The sequence below is a fragment of the Cervus elaphus genome, chromosome X (assembly GCF_910594005.1).
Source record: "Cervus elaphus chromosome X, mCerEla1.1, whole genome shotgun sequence".
Classification (NCBI taxonomy): Eukaryota; Metazoa; Chordata; class Mammalia; order Artiodactyla; family Cervidae; genus Cervus; species Cervus elaphus.
Window position 1 is genome coordinate 42,395,101 of NC_057848.1, and position 10,911 is coordinate 42,406,011.

Consider the following 10,911-nt stretch of genomic DNA (forward strand, 5'->3'; position numbering starts at 1 on the left):
TAGTCAAAGCTATGGTTTTTCCAGTAGTCATGTAGGATGTGAGAGTTCGTTCATAAAGAAGGCTGCTACAGCTGCTGCTGCTAAGTCGCTTTAGTCGTGTCCAACTCTGTGCGACCCCATGGACAGCAGCCTGCCAGGCTCCTCTTTCCCTGGGATTCTCCAGGCAGGAATACTGGAGTGGGTTGCCATTTCCTTCTCCAATGCATGCAGGTATGCTAAGTCGTAAAGAAGGCTGAACACCGAAGAATGTAAAGAAGGCTGAACACCGAAGAATTTATGCTTTTGAACTGTGTTGGAGAAGGCTCTTGAGAGTCTCTTGGACAGCAAGGAGATCCAACTAGTCCATCCTAAAGGAAATCAGTCCTGAATATTCATTGGAAGGACTGATGCTGAATCTGAAACTCCAATACTTTGGCCACCTGATTCGAAGAACTGATTCATTTGAAAAGACCCTAATGGGGGATCGGGATGGGGAATACGTGTAAATCTATGGCTGATTCATATCAATGTATGACAAAACCCACTGAAATGTTGTAAAGTAATTAGCCTCCAACTAATAAAAAAAATAATAATAAATTAAAAGGAAAATGAAAAAAAAAAAAAGAAAGACCAAATGAAGGAATGACAGGTGAGGCCTAAAGGGAACATTACCTTTCAGAGACCCACAAACCACCTGGGAAAGTAAGCTACAGGAAGTGGTGAGAAGAGATGTGTATATGTGATTACATATTTATGTATATGAATATATACGATTTATACAAACATATTAAAAAAAAAAAAAAGAAAGAAAAGACCCTGATGTACCATAGCTTTCTTATCCATTCATCTGCTGATGGGCATCTAGGTTGCTTCCATGTCCTGGCTATTATAAACAGTGGGATGCATGAGACAAGTGCTCAGGGCTGGTGCACTGGGAAGACCCAGAGAGAAGGGATGGGGAGGGAGGTGGGAGGGGGGATCAGGATGGGGAACACATGTAAATCCATGGCTGATTCATGTCAATGTATGGCAAAAACCACTACAATATTGTAAATTAATTAGCCTCCAACTAATACAAATAAATGAAAAAAAAATGAAAAGACCCTGATGCTGGGAAAGATTGAGGGCAGGAGGAGACGGGGACAACAGAGGATGAGATGATTGGATGGCATCACTGACTCAACGGACATAAATTTGAGCAAACTCTTGGAGACAGTGAAGGACAGGGAAACCTGGCTTGCTGCAGTCCATGGGATCGCAAAGAGTCAGACACGACTGAGTGACTGAACAACAACAAGCCCTGGATTCCTGGAGAAGACCAGCAGCAAACCAAATGCTGACCCAGGAAAGCCACAGAGAAAAGCTGCTGCCAAACAAATGGATGACTCGGGGGAGGAGCATGAGTCTAATACCCTACTTTGTGACCCATACACTAGAAGAAAGCTGACTTATTAAGGAAGAAGAATGCAGTGACATTGGAGCTACTGATTGGTATTTTTGAGTGTGTTATTTATATCTCTGTGCCTCAGTTTTCTCATCTGAAAAATGGGGATCACAACAGTACTTGATGCATGAAATTGTTATGAGGATTAAATGAGTTAATATTTGTAAAACATTTAAAACAGTGACTGGATGTATTAAATAGGATATAAGTGTTTGTCATGTAAACGTTGGAATGCCAGAAATGTGGGGTGATGACAAAAATGAAAATGCAGAGCTGGACAGTGAGGATTTGTCTTCCTGTTCAGGGAAAAAAACACACTTCCCCATGCCATATGTGCTCAGGTCACTAGAATGTGCCCTCTGGTACAGGGGATGGGGGGCAGTGGTCCAGGCACCCCACTGCTTTCCAAGTTAAGCTCATATTTCCACAGGGGACCAGAGTCCACTGTGGCCTACTGCGGATTTGCTCACCATCTGATAGGAATACACAACAGGAAGGTGATTCCAACCCCAAGCTAAGAAAAGCTTCCTTCTTGTGATCACCTTGTGCGTCTGCATGAAGATGCATGGATAAGGGTGTTCACTATATCGTTTCTTGTAATAGTGAAAAACAGGAGCCAATCTGAATGCCAATCAATAAGGACTGGCCGACTAATTAAGATTCAATGAAATGATGAAAGAAAGAAAGAGATCCATCTGTAAACCATCTACATGAATGCTGATATGTGGTCAAAATATACTGTTCAATGAAAGAAAAAAAAGCAAGAGCAGAATAGTGTAAATAATCTGATCTCCTGTGTTTAAGGGTGTGTGTGTGTGTGTGTGTGTGCGCGTGTGTTTAAAAGATATACACACACCATATGCTTCTATATAAAGCAAATTTTATAGAAGGATAAATAAGAAAATGGTGAAAGTGAAAGTCACTTAGTCATGTCTGACTCTTTCTGACCCCATGGTATAGTCCATGAAATTCTCCAGGCCAGAATACTGGAGTGGGCAGCCATTTCCTTCTCCAGAGGATCTTCCCAACCCAGGGATTGAACCCAGGTCTCTCACATTGCACGTGGATTCTTTACCAGCTAAGCCACCAGGGAAGCCCGAGAAAATGGTAACAATGGTTAACTCCAGGAAATGGAGAGGGGGATAAGAGTGAAGGGAAAGGAGATTTTACCTTTCAATTTTGAGGGCTTATTTCTATTTTGGCTTGTTTTCACAATAAAAATAGGACTTTTTTGCTCTTTTTCTGATTATATAAGCAATACATGTTTATTAGTTTTTTCATATTTTAACTCTTTATTTTTAAATAATCTCAGATTTATGTAAAAGGTACAAAGCAAGAATGAAGAATTCCCTGATACCTGTCCCCTACCTTCAACAAACATTAACATCTTAAAGATCCATGATCAATTATCAAAAGTAAGAAGTTAACATCAATATATTTTTGACTAATCCACAGACCTCATGCCCCACTACTGCTTTTTTGGTGGTCCAAGATTCAATCCAGGCTCCTACTTTGTATTCAGTTATCATTTTATTCTGGGCTTCCCTGGTGGCTCAGCTGGTAAAGAATCTGCCTGCAATGTGGGAGACCTGGGTTCAATCCCTGGGTTGGGAAAATCCTCTGGAGAAGAAAATGGCTGCCCACTCCAGTATTCTGGCCAGGAGAATTTCATGGAGTACTCTATGGGTCACAAAGAGTCAGACATGACTGAGCAACTTTCACTTTAATCATTTTTTATTACTCTCCTCCAATCTGGGACAACCCCTCCCTCTTTCTTTGTTTTTCATGATGTTGACACTTTTGAAGAGTCATGGCCAGTTATTTTTGCAGAATGGTTCTTGATTTGGGTTTGCCTGATATTTTCTCATTATTAAATTTGGGTTATATATTTTAGGGAAGAAAACCACAGAGGCGATGGCTGGCCCTTCTCAGTGCATCATATTAGGAGGCACATGATGTCATGTCAATATTCTCATTCCGGGTGATGTTCACTTTGACCATTTGGTTAAGGGGTGTCTGCTGGGTTTCTTTACTGTGAAATTACTACTTTTTCTTTTGTAATTCATTAAGAGGTTTCTTGTGGGGAGACAGTTCTAGACTATGTAAATGTCCTGTTTCTCACCATACTTGGCCCACTAATCTTAGCATTCAGTGATGATTCTTGCATGAGACAATTACTGTGATATTTGCCAAATGGTAAGTTTCTATTTTCCTCATTCCTTCTGCATTTATTCATTGGAATGCTACTCTCAGGCAGAGATTTCCCTTCTCTTTCATGTATGAATCCAACTTTTTATTTATGTAAGCATGGACTTGCCAATAGAATGTATTGTCATACTTTTTAATTTTCACCAAACTGATGGGGAGAAATGACATCCTGGTGTCACTTTAATATGCATTTACACACTTATATGTGAGATTTGAAGGATAAAGGACCATTTACACAGAGAGAGGGAAAGAGGAAGAGAAGGATTGAGAGACAGAGAGAGACAGAGAGAGAGAGAATTGTCTATCCATGTATTTCTCCACTTTTCTATCAGGTTTTTTAGCTTTATCCATCAGTTTTTAAAAATTCTTTATATAGCCATAAATTTAGCCCTTTATGTGTGATACATGTTGCAAATATTTGCTTCTAGTTTATGGGTTATTTTACATTGATTATGATGGGGCTTTTTGCGATGTAATTTTTATATAGTCAAATTTATTGATTTTTTTTCTTTTATTGCCTCTAGTTTTGAGTCATTGTTAAAGAGCTTTTCCTCACACCAAGGTTAAAGGAGAATTGGCTCACATTTTCTTTCACTATTTGTATGCTTTCATATCTTGTATCTGGATTTTTGTTCCATTTGGAGTTTATTCCTGTGTATGGTATGAAGGTTGAATCTACTTTTATATTTTTCCAGATACATAGTCAATATATCCAGTACCATCTATTGAAAGATCCATCTTTGCCCCCAGTAACATACCTTTATTCTTTTAAAATTCTAGTGATAAGTAAAATGTTAAGAAAGAAAACCAAAGCAATTACTGAAAAAAACATCTCACCACCCAGAGAAAAATCACAAAATACATTTTGATGACTGTACTTCCCTACCTGTCCCTATGCATACACACTCATACATACACTCACACACACTTTTATTTTTTTATTTTTTCTCCACCAGGGAAACCCTCTTTATATTTATTTATTTTATTAATTTATTTATTTTAATTGAAGGCTAATTATTTTACAATATTGTAGTGGTTTTTGCCATACATTGACATGAATCAGCCATGGGTATACATGTGTTCCCCATCCTGAACCCCCCTCCCACCTCCCTCCCCATCCCATCCCTCTGGGTCATCCCAGTGCACCAGCCCTGAGTACCCTGTCTCATGCATCGAACCTGGGCTGGTGACCTGTTTCACATATGATAATATATATACATGTTTCAATGATATTCTCTCAAATCATCCCACCCTGGCCTTCTCCCAGAGTCCAAACGACTGTTCTATACATCTGTGTCTCTTTTGCTGTCTCACATGTAGGGTTATCATTACCATATTTCTAAATTCCATATATATGCATTAGTATACTGTATTTGTGTTTTTCTTTCTGGCTTACTTCACTCTATACAATAGGCTCCAGTTTCATCCACCTCATTAGAACTGATTCAAATGTATTCTTTTAATGGCTGAGTAATATTCCATTGTGTATATGTACCACAGCTTTCTTATCCATTCATCTGCTGGTGGACATCTAGGTTGCTTCCATGTCCTGGCTATTATAAACAGTGCTGCAGTGAACATTGGGGTACACGTGTCTCTTTCAATTTAGTGTATATGCCCAGCAGTGGGATTGCTGGGTCATATGGCAGTTCTATTTCCATTTTTTTAAGAAATCTCCACACTGTTCTCCATAGTGGCTGTACTAGTTTGCATTCCCACCAACAGTGTAAGAGGGTTCCATTTTCTCCACACCCTCTCCAGCATTTATTGTTTGTAGACTTTTGGATAGCAGCCATTCTGACTGGTGTGAGATGGTACCTCATTGTGGTTTTGATTTGCATTTCTCTGATAATGAGTGATGTTGAGCATCTTTTCATGTATTTGTTAGCCATCTGTATATCTTCTTTGGAGAAATGTCTGTTTAGTTCTTTGGCCCATTTTTTGATTGGGTCATTTATTCTTCTGGAATTGAGCTGCAGGAGTTGCTTGTATATTTTTGAGATTAATCCTTTGTCTGTTGCTTCGTTTGCTATTATTTTCTCCCATTCTGAAGGCTGTCTTTTCACCTTGCTTATAGTTTCCTTCGTTGTGCAAAAGCTTTTAAGTTTAATTAGGTCCCCTTTGTTTATTTTTGCTTTTATTTCCATTACTCTGGGAGGTGCGTCATAGAGGATCCTGCTGTGATTTATGTCAGAGAGTGTTTTGCCTATGTCTTCCTCTAAGAGTTTTATAGTTTCTGGTCTTACATTTAGATCTTTAATCCATTTTGAGTTTATTTTTGTGTATGGTGTTAGAAAGTGTTTTAGTTTCATTCTTTTACAAGTGGTTGACCAGTTTTCCCAGCACCACTTGTTAAAGAGATTGTCTTTTCTCCATTGTATATTCTTGCCTCCTTTGTTAAAGATAAGGTGTCTGTGGGTGCGTGGATTTATCTCTGGGCTTTCTATTTTGTTCCATTGATCTATATTTCTGTCTTTGTGCCAGTACCATACTGTCTTGATGACTGTAGCTTTGTAGTATAGCCTGAAGTCAGGCAGGTTGATTCCTCCAGTTCCATTCTTCTTTCTCAAGATTGCTTTGGCTATTTGACGTTTTTTGTATTTCCATACAAATTGTGAAATTATTTGTTCTAGTTCTGTGAAAAATACTATTGGTAGCTTGATAGGGATTGCATTGAATCTACATATTGCCTTGGGTAGTATATTCATTTTCACTATATTGATTCTTCCAATCCATGAACACTGTATATTTCTCCATCTGTTTGTGTCCTCTTTGATTTCTTTCATCAGTGTTTTATAGTTTTCTATATATATGTCTTTTGTTTCTTTAGATAGATATATTCCTAAGTATTTTATTCTTTTCATTGCAATGGTGAATGGAATTGTTTTCTTAATTTCTCTTTCTGTTTTCTCATTGTTATTCACACACACTTTTAAAACAATGGGATCTCAAACATGCTGATTTTTATCTTGGACACCTCCTTTCACACTTTTTCTTGTCCCTAGTCCTACACATAATTAACAGCTTGGCATGTGGCCATCAGCATTTTCTGTTATGTTCCATACAAACTTATTTGTATACATATAGGCTGTTATATTTGTTTTTTAGTATATGTGCTGCCAAAGCGAGCACTATATTTGTTTTTTTTAATGAGATCATATTACATATACTTCCCAGCATCCTATCTTTTCCATTTAACAATACTTTGAAGAATCTCTTTAAATCTGTTGCTATAGACCTAATTCTTCATTGTTAATGGGCAATAGGCAGTGATATAGATGCACCAGATTTCTATGCTATTAAAGACTGATTGGAATTGATTCTATTTCTTTTCTTTTTTTTTTTTTTTTTTTTTGCCACTGCAAACTGAGCTACTGCTAACATCCTTATACATATATCTTTGTTTATATAGCAGTGTTCCTATTTCTGTTGGTACTTTTCCTTTTTTTTTAATTTTTTTTTTATTTTTGGCCCCGTGGCATGTGGGATCTTAGTTTTCCAACCAGGGATTGAACCTGTGCCCCCTGCATTGAGAGGTGGAGTCTTAACCACTGGACCACCAGGGAAGTCCTACAGTACTTTTCACTTTAAACTTTATACTGTTTGAATTTTTGCCATCAACAACTATTAACTTTATTTAGGACAAAACAACTACTAATTTTATTTAGGGCTTTGAAATTACATGCATCTGAATTCAGACCCACTAAGGCTCAGATACTGCTGGTGGGAGTGTGAGGTAATGCATCCCACTTTGGAAAATTATTCAGCATAATTAACCAGACTTGAGCATGCACAGCCTTATGAGCCAGCAGCTCTACCCTTTAGCACATCCAATGCAAATGCATGCACACATGCCCCAAGAGACATGGGCAAAGTTGTTCTTGTCACTTCTATTTGTAATAGCTCAAAACAGAACATTACAAATGTCTAACAACAGTAAAGATAAGTAAGTTGTGGTGTATTCCTACACTAAAATACTGTACAATAGCTCTTCTAAAAACTGTGGTCTGTGGACCCCTGGGGAATCCCCAAAACTCTTACGGGGGTCCTGAAGGTCAAAACTCTTTTCACAATAAGACTAAAAAGATATTTTCCTTTTTCACTACATGGACATTTGCACTGATGGTGCAAAAGCAAAGGTAGATTAAAAAAAATTGCTGGTGCCTTAGCACATGTTAAGGCAGCAATACCAACTGTATCGCTATTCACTATGTTCTTCACCCCCACACACTCCCAGTAAACAAAGCCCTTGATGAAACAGTATAAAAATTAATTGTATTAAATTTCAACCATTGAATACAGTTACAAAATTTTCCTCATGATGAAATAGGGAGCACACATAAAGCACATCTGTTACATATCAATGTGCAATCGTTGCCTGAAGGAAAAGTACTTCTTTTTGTGAGCTGAATTAGACACTTTTTTTCATGGAGCACAATTTTTGCTTGAGAAGAAGACCTACAGACAGACTATAATTATTCATACTGAGGCTTTTGACAGATAGCTCCTTGAAAATGAATGAAGTGAGTCTGTCACTTAACTGACAGTGTTTGCTACCAGTGATAACAATGGAGACAATGGAGCTTTCAAATAAAAATTCCAATCTTGGCTCTCAACTCCTCATTTCCAAGATGACCAAGGAAAGAAGGAACTGTGGTAGTGCCCAAAAGGGCCATGGCCACATACAACCTATTTGCTGTACCAACTGTGCCCAATATGTGCCCAAGGATAAGGCCATTAAGAAGTTTGTCATTTGGAACATCATAGATGCCACAGCCATCAGGGACATTTCTAAAGCAAGTGTTTTTGACACCTATGTGCTTCCCAAGCTGTATGTGAAACTACATTATTGCATGAGTTGTGCCATTCAGAGCAAGGCAGTTGGGAATTCAGGAAGCCCAAAAGGACCCAACACCTCCATCCTGATTTAGGCTGCCCCACAGCCTCCACCAAAGCCCATGTAGTAAGCTAAGTCCTTAAAGTCTGAAGAAATACTGTTCCCTGAAAAGATAATAAAATGGAAATTACTTTTTAAAAAATTCAAATTTGGGGAAATCTATCCACCACTATGGGGACTTTCCTGGTGGCTCAGACAGTAATGAATCTGGCTGCAACACAGGAAACCCAGACTCCATCCCTGGGTCGGGAAGATTCCCTGGAGAAGGGAATGGCAACACACTCCAGTAGTGTTGCTTGGGAAATGCCATGGAGAAGGGAGCCTGGCGGGCTACAGTCCATGGGGTAGCAAAAGAGTCAGACATGACCAAGCAACTAACACTTTCACTTTCATTTTCTTCATCTACCACCATGAGATTGACAGCTTCCCAAATGGTTAAAGACTTTGCTGATGTGACCTGTGCTAATAGTAACAAATATGATTTTTTTTGATAATGTATAGTAAAATGTGCCAATATTTGGAAAGTCTGCACACTCCAGTGAAACAATATTTTGCAAATGACCAATAGAGAATGTTGCAAAATCAAGCATGGGCGAAAGATTGCTTCAAAGTGCAAGATAGATTAATGGGATTTTTCTAAAGCAATGGTATCCAAGAATAACCGACACACAATAAACTGCACTTATTTAAAGTATAATTTGTTAAGTCTTGACATATGTCAACACCTATGAACCCAGCACCATAATCAAGATAATGAGCATTTTTTAAAACCCCAAAAGTTAGCTCATGCCTCTGTGTAATCTCTCTCTTGGGCCTCTCTCTCCTTCCCACACCATCCAGAGGCAACCACTGATCTGTTTTGTTGTGTGTGTTAGTCGCTCAGACTCTTTGCGACCCCAGACTACAGCCCGCCAGGCTCCACTTTTCATGGGATTCACAGGCAAGAATACTGGAATGGGTTGCCATTCCCTTCTCCAGGGTATCTTCCGGAGCCAGGGATCAAACCCAAGTCTCCTGTATTGCAGGCAGATTCTTTATTGCCTGAGTTGCTTTGTTAGTAGAGATTAGTTTGCATTTTCTAGAATTTTATGTGAATAGAATCATATAGTACATACTCTTTTGGTCTAGCTTCTTTTACTTAGCATATTGTTGCATGTAGTATTCCATTGTATGGATACATCACAATTTATCCATTCACCTATTAATGGACATTTGGGCTGTTCCTAGGTTTGGTCTATTATAAATAAAGCTGCTGTGGACATTCTTGTACAAGTCTTTGTATGTACATAGATTTTAATTTCTCTTGGGTAAATAACTTAAGAGTGAATATGGTAGGTGTATGTGTAACATTTCTAGAAACTGTCAAAATGTTTTCCAAAGGGATCTCCTGACCTTTAATCAACCTTTAAACAAGGACTGTTTCTCATCTATCCAGTTCCTGGGTCAACTTGACAATGGAAGGTTAATTAACCAGCCACTGACAAAGTAAATGAACATGACCTGAAGTTCTCTGAAAGGTTCAGACCAGCCTGCTCTACCCATCATAGATAAATCAGTAAATATGTACTGCACTCCTGTGTGCAATGCCTCATAGGGAGACATTGTTGTAGATAGAGAAACAAGTATCACTGAATGCCTGGGGCTATACTAGAGGGTAGGGACTCATCAGTACCTAAGACCCATGGCTTATCCTAGTTCATGGTCTAGAGGGGAAGACAGACACTTGGATGATGATGACAAAAGACTGTCAAGTTCTAAGACAGAGATGAGCACAAAGTGTTACGGGAGCATGAGAGAGCGGATATTAGCTGGAGTGGGGAGGTAAGGGAAGTAGTTTGGTGCCTGGGAAGGTGCTTAAGAGGAGGCATGTCAGGTGGGTCCCGAGGGTCACCAGTTTACCTAGTTAGTAGTAAAGAAAGGAAGAAGGATGCCACTGCAGGTAAAGGAAGTAGCATGAAGAATGGGCAACATGGATGCATGTGTTTGCACCTATCTGGGGAAAGAAATGGCTGGAGCATCAGAGTGACAGGTGGGGCCTGAAAAGCCAACTGGGGCCATGAAAATCACGCCAAGGGGTTTTCCTTTCACCCTGACAAGTATGTCTTCTGCCTCCCAAGCAGATATTATCTTCTGCCAACATTCCCATCTCCACTTGCCTGGACAGAACTTTCCCATCCTCTTCACTTCCTACCCAAACTGGATCAACTTTATTCCTTACATCATACATTTACACATTTACTAAATGTACTGGGTGCTTTGCAACATACTAATGTCATGTCTCCTAGGTTGGCTTATTTGTATCTATTGCTAATTGATGTGCAGAACTCAAAAGATGACAAAACTGTGCGTGGTCCCCATCCTAGTGCTGTGCCATCCTTCTGCT

At 39.0% G+C, this 10,911-nt stretch overlaps 1 pseudogene; it reads left to right on the top strand.

The window, feature by feature from the left end:
* Nucleotides 1–8,262: 8,262 nt before the first annotated feature.
* Nucleotides 8,263–8,595, top strand: LOC122690686 (annotated as a pseudogene).
* The last annotated feature ends 2,316 nt before the right edge of the window (nucleotides 8,596–10,911 follow it).